This window comes from Crocodylus porosus, unplaced genomic scaffold (assembly GCF_001723895.1).
Source record: "Crocodylus porosus isolate Cpor-Errol unplaced genomic scaffold, CroPor_comp1, whole genome shotgun sequence".
Lineage (NCBI taxonomy): Eukaryota > Metazoa > Chordata > Crocodylia > Crocodylidae > Crocodylus > Crocodylus porosus.
The window spans coordinates 143,685,024-143,701,709 of record NW_017728931.1 but is presented as its reverse complement, the minus strand read 5'-3'; the positions used below and the strand labels follow the sequence as shown (position 1 = coordinate 143,701,709).

General features: G+C 45.9%; 1 protein-coding gene across 2 annotated transcripts in view; it reads left to right on the top strand.

Moving 5' to 3' along the window:
- The first annotated feature begins 8 nt into the window (after positions 1–8).
- PPP6R2 (protein phosphatase 6 regulatory subunit 2) overlaps positions 9–16,686 on the top strand; it is a 142,183-nt gene continuing 125,505 nt past the window's right edge. The window contains exon 1 of one of the 2 annotated variants that reach the window (XM_019543840.1): positions 9–55. The gene's annotated coding sequence lies outside the window, so the exon portion shown is untranslated. The remainder of the gene's footprint in view (positions 56–16,686) is intronic. The other variant, XM_019543842.1, reaches the window with a different exon arrangement.

Here is a 16,686-nt window from a genome sequence, read left to right as displayed (position 1 = left end):
AGGCGCCGCCGAGCCTGTCACCGCCGCCCGGTTCCGCCCGCGGCCAGACGACCAGGTGAGCGCGGGCCCCCTCCCCCTCCCCACACAGGCCCGGCCCCGTCGGTTCCGGCTAGGCCGCGTGCGGTTGTCCGTCCCTTCCGTGGGCCCGAGCGCTGCCCGTCCGCCAGTCCGTCCGCCCGTCGGTCCGGCCCGTGGGCCCACGGGCGCGCAGTCCCGTTTCAACCCCACGTCTCCGCATGAGCCCACTTCGTGCAGGGGCGACCCCCTGCACGGGGGCACGGGCACGGGAGTGACAGCTGCTGCGCTCGCCTTGCTCTCTCTATATACACATATATACACACACATATACACACCTTAATTCGCTTGCACAGGTGCGCGTCGGCCGTGTCTCCTGAGGGACGACCTCGGGGTAACTAACCCCCCCCGACAGTGTGGGGTCACAGCGGCTCATCCGCTTGCCCTGTGACACCCCATTTTCTATGTAGCGATCCTGCGTAGGTGCACGTCTACACGGCCTGCAGGCTGACTCCAGATTAGCCACCTCACAGAGGAAGGAGAGCACAAGGATTCGGGTTTTTGGGGGGTATTTCAAGAGAGACTGTCAGACTCCTGTCAAGCAAGTCCCCCCAGTCACAGTTAACTTGCAGGTGATTAGAGTATGTTGTCGTTGGTAGCACTTTATTTTTTTTTAAGTAGCTGGTTGGTGCTGAGATTCACGGCCTTTCGAATGAGGAAATGCCTTTATTACTATTTACTCTTTTACGTCTTTAGTCTGCCCCGAACTGCAGCATCCTCCCATGTCCGAGTGGACGCGTTTGAAGTCACGGTGTCACTTGATGCAGTCGTTTGAGTCCGTTTCACCTTGTGCTGGAGTAAGTGAAACTGAAGCTTGCTTTTTCAGGGCTTCTCTAGAAGGGCAAGAGAGAAGCTGCGGCCCATGGGGCCCTGCCTTTTCTGACTCATAGCAATTGGTGAATTGCTAATGCTGGTATGGCAGTGATCTCAACTGGGGTGTTGCAGCACCCTGGGGTGCCTTGCTGCTTCCCGGGTGCCGCACAGCATTAGCACTGTTAGAGGCGCAAACACAGTCGATAAGATATAACCTAGAGACTTCAAACGGCATTAAAAGATCTGTGACCTGTTGGGCTCTTGATGAGTTTTTTTTGGAGTAGAAAAATGCTTCTTTATTTCCTGGTAGTCCAGAAAAGAGGGGAAGCTAGGTCTTGAGTCTACCGCTGTGCTACGGTCTGATTCGGATGCCCGAGAGTCTAATTTACAGAGTTCAGATCTGAATGAGGACTTTGACAGGTATCGTACGTATGATGTAACATTCACATGTTGCGTCTGTGACGATACAGAAATTGTGGCAGGATCTGTAGCAAGTCAGTTTGTGGCTGCAGCTTTTGAGCTGACAGGAAAACTGTCTTTCTTGACAAATCCGATGAAAGTTTTTCTTTCCCAATTTGACAGCCTTGCTTTGTAGTAGAGAGAGAAGTAGGAAGTGAAATAGAGAAATTGAGACCAGTTAAAAGGGCGTTAAGGTATTTTTCATGATTTTAATTGCCATGCACATTTTGTTAACCTAACGGGAGGTTGAAACCGAAACTTAATTCCTTTGTGAAATCATTCTCGAGAGCAAGGGAGCAAATTCTGATCGCATAGCCCTGCCCTGTAATGTGCATGCTGTTGCAGGTTTGGGATCTTAATGGGGCTGTTTTTTACAATATCAGAAAAAAATATAAAAATAACCTTTTCTTTTCATGGTTCTTCTGATTTAAAAAAATGTGATAGTGAAAATCTAGTAGCAGCAGTGTAATTATGCCCGAAGACACTGATTTTGATGTCATGGCATGTTGGCTTATATTTGGATTGTCAACACGAGCTGTATAGATCATATCTTTATTTAAACGACACTAATAATAAACAAGGGTGCAGAAGAAAGAGGGAAGACTGGATCAGAGCAAGATTCTTTGAAATCGATAGCTTGTTTTTCACTTTTCATCGTGTGCAGTGTTTGGTATTTTTTCTGATGACTTCTTTGCTTGCTTTATACTTTGTTAAAGAATATGCAAGATGAAGGTTGAAAAGATAAAGTATGTTTTTGTCTTGGGGGCCTCATGATAATATCCTGGCCAGAAGCTCTGGCTAATTTATTAGGTGCTGATGAAACTTATTGGGGAAGGGAGAGCCTAGTAAAAGGGATGAATTCCCCTTAGTCAAAGGAGTAGTGGACTGCTAGAATGGAAAGTTGCATCAACTTCTGGGGAGACTTGTTTTAAACTAGGAGCTGTGTAATAGAGATGGGTGTTGAAGAGGGTTTTGAATCATTTTGTGGTGAGGGGAATTCATCGTCTGAGGTAACTCTGCATCCTGTAGTGAGGATTAGAAGTTAGGTATGCTGCAAGAGGGATGGGTGAAGTTGACAGATATATACTTGAGAGAAGTGAGAGCATCAGAAAAGAGTTGAAAATAGGTGCATGCTTTGACTAAATTTGTATTAATTAAAGCCCAATATTTTTGGCTGGAGCCCACATTAAGGGGACTGCCTTTATTTCTTGCTTAGGGGTGTAGTCTGGGCGCTGGCCCTTCCTTGTGTGGAAGGAACAAAGACCATCTGCAGGTCGCCAGTGTTGAGGAGTTCCCAGAGGGGGTCAAGGTGTCATCGGTACATAGCTCTTCCACCCCTCTCCCTGCACCTTCTTGTGCAGGTGTTGAGTGAGAAGCTGGCTGGACTAAGCTGCACTCTAGCTGCCAAGCTGGCATCAGCTGCTGGAACCTAGACTTGAACCTGGAAAGTATCTGGTTTTGGTTCTGTGCATGTGGGAGGGAAGCTGTCTTTGCCATACACTGATATGGGGTCAGGCATATTCAGTCAAGTTCTGTCCTGTTCTCTCTAGGGCCTCCACAACCCATCAGGTAAGGGGGGAACAGAAGAACATCCAGTACGAGTCTCTTCCCACCCCGGTGATGCAGCAGGTGGCTAGTGGGCAATCTGCCGAGCAGCTTGAGGGGCAGCCTCTGCTCAGAGCTGTCTTGGCTGCTGAGGAAGATGACTGCCTTGATTAAAATCCTTAAGTTTAAAAATTCCAGGACATAGGTTGCGGGAGAGAATTGCAATTCCTAATTGAATATATATTTTATTCTCATCACAGTTGGCCTCCAGGACAACATTTTGGAGCTACAGGGGCCAGTGGTATATCAGTGTAAGGAGCTTAAGAACAAAAGTGGACGGGAATGCTTAGAAATAGAAGAACTTATGGCTCCTATGAAACCCAGTGGAATGACATGCTTAGCACTTACAAAGGGTGCAGGGAGGACAACGTACAGAGCAGAACTGTAATCAAAGCTTCTGTGGGGTCTCATCCGATATGATTTCTGAGTGAAGAGGAGTTCTGTGAATACAAGCCCCGTGTCGTAACAGTACAGGCCTGCTGGCAGGGTTTTACTTTCAGCTGGCAGGGTCAGGAAAAGGAAAGGCTAATGTTGAGGATGTTGAGGGAGATGTCAGCTAATACAGTCATATTGATGATGGATTGTGATTAGTTGAGTGAAGGTGGTTGAATTTCAGGGTGCAGTTGGGAGAAGCTGTTTCTCCATTTCTTACCTTTGGCTTGCATGCCCTGCTTGTACTGTGGAGAGAGCTGAATTCTGTTTTGACTTATGGTCTATAAATTGGGGAATCAATTTTAGATTAGACTCTGTCATATTTTTCATTGTGAGTTTCCTACTGCTGTCAATAGGCCTGTATATGGATTAAGGATGGAGTATGTCTCATCATCGGTAATTAATTTAGTTACTTTTGTGGCCTCCTTTCATTCGGTGGCATGTAGTGGGGAAAATATGCTGTCTTTTATTAAACACACTTTTTCCAGGCCCCTCTTTTCCCCTTTCTCTTTCTATACTTTCTATTTCCTTTCCCATAGTTTCATAGTTTCTAGGGTCGGAAGGGACCTGAGCAGATCATCTAGTCCAACCCCCTGCCATGGCAGGAAAGAATACTGGGGTCAAATGACCCCAGCAAGATGTTCATCTAACCTCCAATTTCCTGTCCCTTCCTTCTCTTTTTTGTTTGATCTGCTAACTCAGCCATTAAGTCGTTAGTATCAGTGTTTGATGATGTCATCATCTGTAGAGTTTAACACCCTACTCAAATGCATGGGAAAGTAGGCTGGTCATGTTCAGACCTATTATTTTGAAGACTGTCTGTTTGCAAAGTCCAAAAGGTGCTCGTGTGTCAGTTTTACTTGCTCCATGGTTACAGGGTACCTGTCACAGCCAGAATCTTTTTTTTTTTTTTTTTAACGAAAGTGGAAATTTTGCTGGATCTGAACTTTCATGCAGACAATATAAATGCATGAAATAAGCAGACCTTGCCTGCAGACTGGGAGTGACACAGCTGCTGTAAATGACTCCTCGTCTGTGTGGTAAGTTTTACAGAGAAGAAGAAAAGCACATTTTATTCCTAAATAATGCAGCTATTAATGTAAGATGTAGCTCTAATGAACCTTTAGGTAGTTATGACCGGAATGCAGCTGAGGCCTTTTGTTTTATTACGGGAAGAGTGATAGGTAAAATTAGGTCCTGTGTACTAAGCCTTAGCGAAGCAGAGTTCGGTAAAATGAAGAAGCTGGTATGAAAGAACTTAATGGCAAATGTGAGGAAGTTAAAATATGTAAACTGAGCCTGGTGGCTATGCAGCTGGTGAACTGTGACTGCTGACTTACATACTCCTTGCGTCTTGGTGCTTTCCTGGCTTTGCATCTGCCTATGAAAAAAGACCATGTCTACATTGCGTTTGTCCAGCGCCTGGGACAGTGGGGCCCCAAATACTCCTGTAATGTGAATGGTGGCTTATAGCCTTTATGCAATTGCATGTCACTTGTTTGAGACGATCTCACCTCTACAGGAGAGGAAACAGGAAGGCAAGAGAAAAGAACAGCATGGCTAAATGGCAAAGTTCAAGAGGTTGTTTAAGCAGATAGGTAGAGCTTGAAAAATTGATCTGTCTGTGCAAACAGGAAACTTCCTCCAGCAAGTGTCATTAACTTCTACAGACTCTAAATATTGGGAGGGGGATGGGGGGTGGGGGAGAAGGGAGAGTTTTCTAACTTGTGACTGTGAAGAAGGGCTCCCAGAGTTGAACCAAATCACCCACGCAAGATTGTGTCGAGCCTGAGGCCCTAGTGAGTGTGGCAGCTGCTCCTCCTAGTGTTGTCAAGCAAGAAGAGGGAAAAACAGGCTTGTCTTGTCCATTTTCTTTGCTGTTCTTCAGGACCCCTTGGACAGCAGTGAAACTGCTAGGTATTAAGACAGATTTAGTCTTGCTTTGTTTGGCCAGGCAGTGGCAGAGGCACACATGGGAGCTATTTACTGAAAAGAGAGCACAAAATTGGAGGCTGGTGCCTTAGTGGGGTTGCTTCCTTGGCTCTCTCCTCCCAGCATCTCAGGAGACTTGGAGGATGGAGGAGATCGCAGAGGGGGGGTATATTAGTTTATTCCAACCTCACTTCACTTGGACCCAACTTCTACCTGTCAGAAGGGTGGGGTACAGTACTAGTCTTTAAAGTGTATTTTGTGCCCTTTGCACAAGAACAGCCTCCTCCTGGTCACTTTCCCAAAGTCTTTTTCCATGCAGTTTAAAACAGCTGTTTACTGTGCACTGGGTTCTTCATTTAATAATTTTAATAGTTATTAAAAATGTAACTGCTAACATTTTGATTTAGTTTCATTATACCTTTCTTTTCTTCTTGGCATTCATCATCTGTCTTTCCTTTCTACAAATCAAACTCTGTCTTTTTCTGAGTTGCTTCAGTGTTTCCTTCATTTCCTTTGCTTTCCTTCCACTTGGTATTGTGTCTTTCTTTATATTATGTTTTTTGTTTCCCCTCATTCTGTATTTTTGGATTCTCTTTTTTTCTCTCTCTTCCCCCCTAAATCATTTTTTTTTCTTTCAATACTGTATTTTTCGAAATACACCCCTCTCATTATCTTTCGTCTTTGCCCCCATTTAGTCTTGTATGCTTGTTTTGAACCTTCACCAGACACCTGCAGACCAACGACAAAACCTTTAAGTTAAACCCTGACGTGGAAGTTGAGGATGAGCTCACCACCTCCATTTCCAGTTGCTGGGAAAAAAGCAAGCAAAAGGGCAAGGTGGCTTTCATGTTGGCTTGACTTGTAGGTGGCTAATACATTTGATGTTGAAGCCCAATCCAGAATATCTAAGCATAAAAGGTAAAAATCCTTTTAAATGCTTCAAAGCTGTTGACTTGTGCTGTGCATAGCAAGAAGACAGGGAAGGGGCTGTCCTTCTTTAGACGTCTGCACGCTGCTCAGCACAGCTGAGAGTCTGGATTTTGACTTGAGGCTTCAGAGGCCACTATGACACAGATCTCTGCAGCAGTGTGGTCCCATTTTCCCTTTTATCCTGTCCTCCCACCTGCTGTTTGTGACACCCTCTCATTAGATTGTATTTCCAATTAGATGTGAGCTCTTCAGGGTATGGGCTATTTCTTCCTGAAACATTTGTTCAGTGTGGCACAATGGGGTCTGACTGGGTCTTTGGGCATAGCTTCATTACAAATTTTGTACTGTAAAAGAGAACTCAATTTTAACCTGCTCATGCTGCTAGGAGAAACAACATTAAATGATGACAGCTCATCCGGAACAGATGGTACACATTTATGAGTTCTAAAAGAATTTAAGGGGGAAGTACCTGAGTTATTAACAGAAAAATATTCAATTATTTATTCATTTTTGGCCACTATAACAGAGGGTTGCACGTCTTGCAGAAAGGCACTAAGTGTGATCTGGGGATTACAGGTAAATGAGCTTTGCTGAAGAAGAGGGGGCAAGTGAACGTTAGAAAAATGGCTTGGGAAGCAGAACTGGTACTTGCAAGTTTAAGGATTAATTCTTCAAAGCTGTTGAAAAATACTTGTGGCATCATGTCCACAGAGCACTCGTATTTAATTTTTGTTGGCACATCTGTGCTCTGCCCGCTGCTTCCTCTTACAAAATCAGTTGTTCCTCACTGGGGTGTCATTTCTGTTCGCCACTTAGTTCTGTCACCTTGTATTTCAGTCAGTTTGGGGCCTTAAATCAGCTTTGTCACTAATTATTCTTTACTCCTCAGTGAAGAGGTGGTTGCTGTTGTCCTCGCTTGCATCTGCTTGTGGCCTTCTAGCTTCTGTTTGTTGGTCCGTCTCTTAGAGGAGGAGACTGGGAGAGGATGTTCGGCTCCTTCCCTTCCATAGAAGGCAGCCATGTCTCTCTGGCCGTACTCGTCTGCACCGTTTCTGTTTGCTTATCATTGGGAGATTTGCAACTGCTGTTTATAGGACATTTGAATGAAGACAGTATTTGTGCCAGTTGCTTCTAATATCATTTCAAATATATTTTCTATTCTTTTAGTCTGTCAGTAAATGAGTGGCTAAAGGAGAAGAAATTGGACTTGGACTTTCCGTTAGCTCCCGACAGATTTTTCACAAGAAGCTATTCAAGGAAACAGCCACGGGGCAAAAAGTTAGTCCTCTCACGGATTAGAAATTGACTGCTAGGCAGAAAACAATTTTCTTCTAAATCGCAAAAGCTTATCAGCGAGAACCAGTGATCTGTACCAGCACTACTGGCATTAATACATTAACTTATTGGTGGGAAGAGGGAGTTAATGATTTGGCAGAATTTCACATAATCAAGGCTATTTGCATTAGGCAGTGTGACAAAGGAGCTTAAATGCAGCTAATAATGCTAGGTGACTGGGGAGCACAATGGCAGCTCAAATTGAATGTTGATAAATAAAAAGGATGTTAGAAGCAACAGTTTTGCTCTTGGTTTGTTTGAAACCGTAGGCAGTCAGTGGGGAAAAAGAACTTGACACTGTCATGGACAGCTTGGTAAAACTGTGGTAGAAGTGAAAAACAATGTTGGAGATGCAGATTACCATTAAGTAAAGTAATAACATCTCATTGTTGATCCAGGATTCAGCCCTTGCCCCAGTATTCTCAGAGCAGATACAGTATAAGTAGAAGGGATTTAGAGATGGGTGTTGGAGTTACTTGAAACATAGTGAGAGATGTAAGGATACTGTATTTTCTGGCATACTGCATGGCTGAAAATAAGACATGCGTATAGTTTTTTGGAAGACAGTATGTAAAAAAACGAAGCAAACAAACAAGCGTTTTTCTCTCCCTCCTCCTCCCCCGTTCTCCAGGCATGGCTGACTGCATGCAGCAGCTTGCTCACCCTCAGCCAGCTCAGTGGCTGCTTCAGGCACAAGCTACAGTGCTAGCCCTCATAGCTACTGGGGAATTGGTAGCAGCTTTAACAGTACAGTGCTGCTTGCTGGGCCAGAGAGAAGTGGCAGCTGTTGACAGTCATTGGAGCACAGCATCTCCCTGGTTCTCTTTCAGAGCAGAAAGCAGCTTCCCCACTTAAGATATGGACCCTGGTTTTGGTGAACTGACTTATTTTTAGAAGAAAGATGAGCAAATATGTAAGCAAATAGGGGGATTTTTGGTAATATCTTCTATCGGACTCAGTGCATAGTTGGGACCAATTGTACAGTTAGTTCAATAAAAGCTATCACCAAACAGATCTTTGCCTCATATATTTCTGGCTAGTAAAACATGTACATGAGGAGGTATCTAAAACAGACACAACCATGTAGTTTAAATAAAAACAGTTAAAATGCACACTAAAGATGTACAAAATAAAGAGTGGTAGGGAGACTGTTTATAGACATTTCTGCATACCATCTTTAATAATAAAAGGGCCAAGGGAAATCTGTTAGAACGGCAAGATGCTAAATCAAAAAATGCTAAATAGAAATACCTTTATACAGTGTGTGGTTAGCTTGTGGGCCTCCATGCCACAAGATCAGCTGAAAGTCAGAAAAGATTTAGGTATTTATATAGGTGACAAAAACATCCTCATCTGACAGTGTGAGGGAGCATGCAGAGTATCTAAGGTAACATGGGATTCAGGAAGAAACTTCCTCTCTGGGTAGATTATTCCATCACTGTGGGGTTTCCTTCATCAAAGTCTGAAGCATCTGGCACTAGCTGCTTTGAGACATGATACTGGACTGAAGTAGGTTGGTGGTCTGATCTGTTATAGTATTTTTTATATTTTTTCTTCCCCTCTCCCATTCCCTCTCCTTACCTTTGCGGCTGTTTGTAGTGGCAGAGTGAGATTTAGAAGCCATGGGGGTTTTGAAAAGCAGTAATGAGCTAACCAGCTCTTTCAGATGTCATTTAGGAATTCTTTAGTTGTGCTGAAGACACTTGGACATTGTATTTTGGAGGTTTTCTGTTAATAATATCAAAAGGAGATGGTCTGATCTTAGAGAAGATCATTGTTCTTTTCTTTCTTCTTTCTCTTTTTTGTAGCCGTAATCAGGAAGTGACTAGGGTGGGCGAGTGGGGCACTCACTGCAGGTGCTGACATAGTTGGGGTATCGGAATTACCCTCCACCCCATTCCCTGTTCCCTTTGCTACAGTTGGCAAAGCTCTGTGCTTTCCCAGCCATAGAAGCCCTGCGCTCCATAGTGAAGGGTAAGCTCACTGCATGCAGGCTGCACCAGCCTTGTAGTATGGGCTTTCTGGGGGCCACCCCTGGTGCCCTGTTCATTACTGCACCCCCTCCCCCTTGCAGTACCCTACGGGGTGTGGTGCTGTGTCTTCTGTGGCAAAGGTCCTGGGGCGGGGTGCCACTCAGCTCAGCCCCTCCCCGATACACTACATACGGCAGGGCTGCCCAGCTTCATTGCTGGGCAGTGCAGGGCTGCTCCTGCCATAGCAATGACTTTCAGGGCCCAGAATGGCGGGGGCATTCTGGTGTCCCCTTCTAAGCCTGCTCCTCGACTGCAGCAGCATGAGCACATGCTACTACAGCTGCAGGAGCTGCCACCTGAGTGAGGAGAGAGCTGGGGTAAGACTCTACCCCCACCCAGCAACTTTCCTCTCCTTCCTCCTCCTTCTCCCATGGTCAGCCCTCTGCCCCAGGTGCTGCTGGAGCATGCTACACACCTGCCCATAGCATGTGCCATGAAACAAAATTTTAAGTTAACTTTAAGAGAAAATGATATTTGAAGTTGAAAGTTCTTGTAGTGTTCTAGTCCAAAGAAGTGCTGAGTATCCTCTCAAATGTCAGTGTGATTTATGGTGGTCAGCACATCTCAGGATCATAGAGGATGTCACCCCTCCAGGGGTCGCATCTAGTCCAGCCCCCTCCCTGAGCCAGAATCATCCCTATCTAAACCATCCCATACAAATCTATTGTCTGACCTGTTAACAAAACTACACAGTCAACCATGGCCCAACTGCAGACAATGCCCAAACCTGCCACAGGTAAAGGAGGGGGACTGTGGCGGCGAACCTCCTGCTTTTGCAAGGTTATAATATATGCTTGAGAGATCCCAGGAGGAGACTGTGCCCCTGCTACAGAAGAAGGCAAAACCCCCACAATCTGTACCAGTGTGAGCAGAGGTAAAATTACTTCCTGATCCCCAATACGGTGATCAGATCAGAGTGAACATAGGGAACGTTCAGCTTTACAAAATGTTTGGGTAAGTGTGATTCTATCATGTGAAAAATATTGGGATATTTGACATTCATATTCAGGTTTGGCCCTTGATATACAAGTGATGTATTTTTACAGGACTGTACATCATGGTATCCTGAGACGTTGTTGTGTTTTAAACACAGCAGTTGAAATTTAAATGAAGACAATATTGAGATTGCAACTGAGGATTTATAATAGGAACTTTTTTTCTGCTAATCTTTATCACTCTTCAGACTTTACATTTTATTCTCTAAGGGATATTTTGAGCATCTGCTGCTTTAACGTTAAGGGTAAGTTCACATTAATTTGTTTCCCTAAGTTCATATAATCTGTTGGAGCCCTTCATTAAATCCAGTGTAAAAGACACTACCAGAGGCTGCTGGGGACGTGCCCCTGGGGTCCCCCGGAACAGCCGGCCTCCCCTTACTAGGCAGAATGTGCAGTGTGAACCCTCTTAATGGGGTTGCCCCACTCACCCTCAGGGCTTAGCTGGGTGGCACCCTCACGTCTTGGTGGGCTGGCTCTGAGGCAGTACCACCCTGTGACATCCTGGTTTCATGACTGGGTACAGCAGGGCTGAGGACTCCTTTGTTGAGGCAGTGACATTGGATTCCCCAGGACTGGACATAACTGGGGGTATCCAGGACAGAGGGCTCAGTGTATGGGGGCACGAGGAGTGCCTTGCTGTATTTCTAGGGGTGAGGGACAGTAATGGGGCCAGTCTCACTCTGCGTTTTTCACTCACGCTTGCTGTGGGTTTGCAGGCCCCAGACCTGGACTGTCAGGCTGGGCTGGGGCTGGCCTGAGGCGTAACTAATGGGTTTTTGTGCCCTGGGTGCAAGCTCCCCCAAACTTGTGGTGTGTTGGGGGGTTGACAGTGTCCAAGGGCAGGAGAGTGGTCAGTTTGACATGCACCAGGGAGGCGAAGACCTGAGTGCTGCTGTTTGTGTCCTGCGCTGGGCTGCACAGGTTCATTTTCGCCCCTCCCCTCCCCACAGCCGGGCACTGCGGGCTGTTCTCCCCTTCCCCTCCCTACTGGTTGGTGAACAGCAGCACTGGCCCAGCAACCTGGGCTGACCCAGCAGGTGAGTGGGGCCCAGGGGCCAGGGCAACCTCCACTGGCTGCCTACCTGGGTCAGTGCAGTCCCAACATGCTGCAATGTAGCCCTCTGACCCCACACCCTGCCTCCTGGCCATTCCTCTTCTAAAACATCAGTTTTAGTCATTATTCCTTAGTTATTTGTTCACCCTGAAAGGGTTTGCTGTGAAGGGCCCAGAGAAGGTTAATCTGCTTTATTCTTTATTGCCTAAATACCTCTTAAAGCATGGGCAAGAAAAATCACTGTGAGTTAAAGTTGGGGGTGGGGGGCTTACAACATGTCAGCTGCTCTGTGAAATGGGGCTAAGCTGCTTTTGCCGTTCTAGCTTCCCGTGGAGCAGGGCAGGCATGTAGGCGCTTACTGCTTAGCAGCAGATGTGCTAAATCAGCCCCACACCCCTGCTTGCTGTGATTTGTTTGCTTTTCCATACCCTTAGTCTAAAGTGCAGGTTATGTCAGGGCCTTGGCCATCAATGTAAGAAATATGTGCAGTGAGCAAACGTTTGAAATTGCTGCTCATAATACGCTTAGGGAGAGGGAAAAAATGAATAAAGAGACCAATAACGTCAGGTTTCTGCTTGGATTTATTTCATAACTGATTTAATCAATTCCTTGATTAGCTTGAAAAAACACTTTTTGAAAAGGTACCATATTTCAAAATTAACCTTAAGTAAAATGTGACTCATCCCTGGGTCTGTTTTTGGAGGTGATGACATTGACCGTTTCATAAAACAGACAGATTCCTGAATTCGAGAAGCAAGAATGATAGTTTGAATGTATTTTCAAACTAAAATAATTTTCATAGACATTTAGATATTTGGCCTGGAAGGGACCGCGGAGGATCATCGAGTCCAGCCCCCTGCCCCAGGGACAGGAAGTCAGCAGGGATCATAGGATCCCAGCAAGGTAAATAATGGAGCTGTTAAATGTGCAGCTCTGCTAACATTATCATTGCAATGAGATACAGATGTATAGACTTTAAGGTCATACTAACCTAGTCTGACCCTCTGTAAATAACAGGCCATTGGATTTTATCCATTGATTCCCGTATCTAGCCCAGTGACTAGAGCTTAAGCTAGAGCAAAGGCACATCCTTTTGCTTATTTTACAGTTACATTGTGGTTTACCTTCGGTATAGTATGCCTTCATGGTGCACTTGCTGTTTGCTTTTCTTTTATGCATTTGTCTGGTATATTTCTTTAGGATCTTCTTTAGGATCTGGGGCTATCGCATTTAATTTAAAATATTTAAATTCCACATCTAAAACCCTGCACGTTCTGTCCTAAAGTAATAGAATCACAGACAGTGAGGGCTGGAAGGGACCTCAGGAGGTCACATCTAGTCCAACCCCCTGCTCAAAGCAGGACCAGCCCCAACTACATCATCCCAGCCAAGGCTTTGTCTAGCCGGGTCTTACAAACCTCCAGGGATGGAGGCTTCACAACCTCTCTGGGGTGCCTGTTCCAGTGCTTCACTACTCTCCTAGTGCAAGAGTTTTTCTTAATATCCAACCTTAACTTCCCTTGCTGCAACTGGCACCCATTACTCCTTGTTCTATCATCTGCCACTACTGAGAATGGTTCAGCTCCATCCTCTTTGCAGGTACAAAGGGTACTCTTGTGCCCCTGTGAAAATCAGTTCTGAGCTAGAAGGTTGTACAGTACAAGTATTGAGCCTTATGGGGGTGCCTGGTAGCGTTTGATGGCTGTCTCTGATGCTTGAGGAATGCATGCCGCTGTCTGCCAGATTTGTTGTGCAGGCTTCAGCATGTCCTCATTGTTTGGCATAGCCAGGTAAAGCTATAGTGCTGAGTGTCAGAGGCAGTCCTAAAGTTTGAGGCTTCTCCTGAGTTACTCTGGCAGGGGCTTCCAGAGCTGTTGACATCACATTTGAACAAACTGGGGATCGTCAGGGTAGGACAGATGCAGGAGCACTGACTTTATCTGATGATGAAGAAATGACACCTGGATGAGTTTTGCTGTCTGCTGGCAGAGGTTGCTTTTTCCCCTTGTTGCAGTGTTGGGGAACAGTGTGGAGCCTGGGGGGCAGAGAGTGGGGTTGAGCCTCCAAGCGTCTTAGTAGAGATTGTGGTGTCTGTCCAGAGCATTTGAGGAAGACTGTTCCTTAGCTGGGTGAAACTCCTGTTATGCCTGGTACTTCACTTAAAAGCTTTAGAAAAAGGAGCCAGCAGTTCTGGAAGGAGGTACTTAGGGTGGGTGCCACTGTTTTTAGACCCCTTATGCCCCAACATCGTTAATGTGCTTTGTGAATTCCTGTCTTATTTGTAAAGGTTTTTAAACAGAATAGGTTTGGAGGAATATGTGAAAGGAGTGTCCACGCTGTCTTCTGATGCCGAGAAAGGAAAGTAATTCTGAACAGATTCTGGTAGGGTCTGTGGAGGTATAGCAGAATCCCTCATTTGTATAGTGGAAGTATCTGACATCAATGCCAAGGTGGCATTTGGCACTGAGTGGGGGTATCAGCACTTCAGGTGATACCAGCAGCGGGTCATGGATCGCCGAGGTTATGAGGCCATTCAGTGTTGTGAGTGTTGGTACTGCAGAGTTTGGTATCTGAAATAGTGCTTGGGAAACTGTGGCATCACTCACTCAGGATTAAAAATTGTTCGTCCAGGAAAGCTAGGAGCCAGTGCTGGAAGTCCCTGAGTCTCTGCTGAGAAGTTTTGTGACTTCTGGTGTGGATGCATCTGCTGTTGCTGCTTAGTCAGCTGTAGTCCAGTGTCTGTAATACTTCAGGTCATATGCTGCCCCTTTAGGGATGTTGGATGAGGGGACTTCTGTCCCCTCTTCCCTGTTCCTTGTGGATATACATACCTGCAGTATTTGGCACAGTTCTGGTCTGTTCTTCTCCCATCTTCAGAAGTAGGTGCATTCTTTTCTGAGGACCGCACAAGAGTGAGCAGCAGAGTTTGGGCACTTCTGGAGGAAGGCTTTACACTAGAAGGGCTTTGACTGCTGAGATCCAAGGCAGGTCACATCAGTCTGTCATGCAGCAAAAACTTCTGGCAAGCTCTTCTTACCTTCTGCCTTCATTTTGCAGATTACAGCTGGGGTTTTTTGGTTCTGTATCCTTCACCCGTACAGAATAAACAGGCTGAATACAGGGACTATGGACCTTATCCTGCACTAGCTATTTACTCTGGTGTCACTCAAGAGGCCTCATTCATCTGAATTGATCTGATCAATCCACTTAGACCTCTCCTAGGTGTAATCCCTCCTTTCCCATGTCCTTTTCCCTTCTATACAAAATAATTTCTTTCTGCCAGTCCATTCCTAGCATCTGACGAGGTAGGTGGATGACCACAAAAGGTCCTGCCTGTGAACCAGTTAGTCTCTAAGGTGTCACCCTACCCCACCTTCTACCTTCCCAGGGCATAAGGAAGTGTGCACGTAGGCAATTACCACAGAGCAGCCGATGCATGGCAAAATCACATCCCTTTTATCCAGCAGTGAAGTGGGTTAGCCACGACCCAGGGCAGGGCAGCATGGCACCTGCCTGATTTCAGACTGTGAGAGTAGTTGTTCAGAGTGGTATTGCTTTCTGGTAAGTTTTTAAAATCCATTTTTCATCAACTGATGGGGGCATACATCTACTTTTGACCTAAGAGGTGACATCCTGTTTGCCATGTCTGTGGTCTGCGTTAGATTGACAATGGGACAGATTTGTTTTGGTGGCTCTTGCGGAGTTGGAGAGTGGCGCTTGAGCCATTGCCTAGAGACCTCATTTTGAGCAAAGCTGTAGGTAGCCATTCCTTCCCAAACTGCAGGAGGCTGACAACAGCCAGGTAAGATCAGTTGGAAGTCATGCAGGTAGCTCAGGACGGCCGAAGGTAGCTGCTGACCTTGTCTCAGCTCCCTGAGTTTGCTCCAGCTGTTACTTAAAAAGAGCAATCTGTGTTTCTTTCCATAGTGGACCCTTATAGGAGCCAGGGCTATTTTTCTAGTCGCTCTGTGATTAACCTCAACTTCCTACAAAACGAGGACCTTTCTGATTTGCGTCCGACTTCAGGAAAGAAGACCCTGCTCACCCATATGAAAGAACTGTATGTCCCATTCTCTTGGTCCGTGGTTCTGGATTTAAGCTTGCAGCAGGCCCTGCATACAGTACTGTCCACCCATGCTACCACTGCTCGTGAAAGCAGATGGAGCATGTTAAACAGCACGTCATAATTTCTATTTTTGTTGTTGTTGGGCTGATGAGACCTTAGAGCTTTCATGCTGGGCGGAGGGGGAGGGGAGCGAGGCCATGCCAGACAGTCCTGGGCTGTGTGCAGAGGTATTATGCAGCAAGGTAACAAATCAGCTGAGAAATCTCCCCCGGATTACGAAGTTAGGAAGGTTGAGTCACAGGTTGCCAGGGGAGATCTCTGTGTTTACTGTTGATAGCGACACCGAGTGAAATTTGGATTGGTGCATGCAGAAGAAGTGTATGACTTAATGAAATGGAAGGTGGGTAGACTGGAAAGACACAAACTGTGGGCTGAGTCCCCACTGCCTGCTTCCTCTTCCATATCTGAGCTGTTCCTCTTAGACAGTTGTCGTGGGGAAAAGGGAAAGGTTGTGACAATCTGACAGGGTCGCCCAGAAGCTTCTCCTTCTGCAATGATGCCTGAGCTTACCTCTGCCCCTATGCTGTTACAGCTCCCACAGTCACACAGCTGAGGTCCTTTATTTTTATACATCTCAAAGAGCTCTATGATCCTTGGAGGTGTAGATGCATCTTTCCTCATGCCACAGCACGAGCTATGGCAGCATGCCACCCACAATCCCTGTCCTGGTTAGTAGCATAGCTGTCTTAACCCACTGCTGCAAGCTGTTGGACTGCAGCGCAGAGGAAACTGTGTCATTCTGTGGGGGACACCATACTGCACCACATAAAATGACATGTGTATTTAGTCATTTATCAGACCTGCTTATTATGTTCAACATCTTCATCAGTGATTTGGATGAGGGGGTAAAAAGCACCCTGTTCAAATTTGCTGATGACACTAAGATGTGGGGGG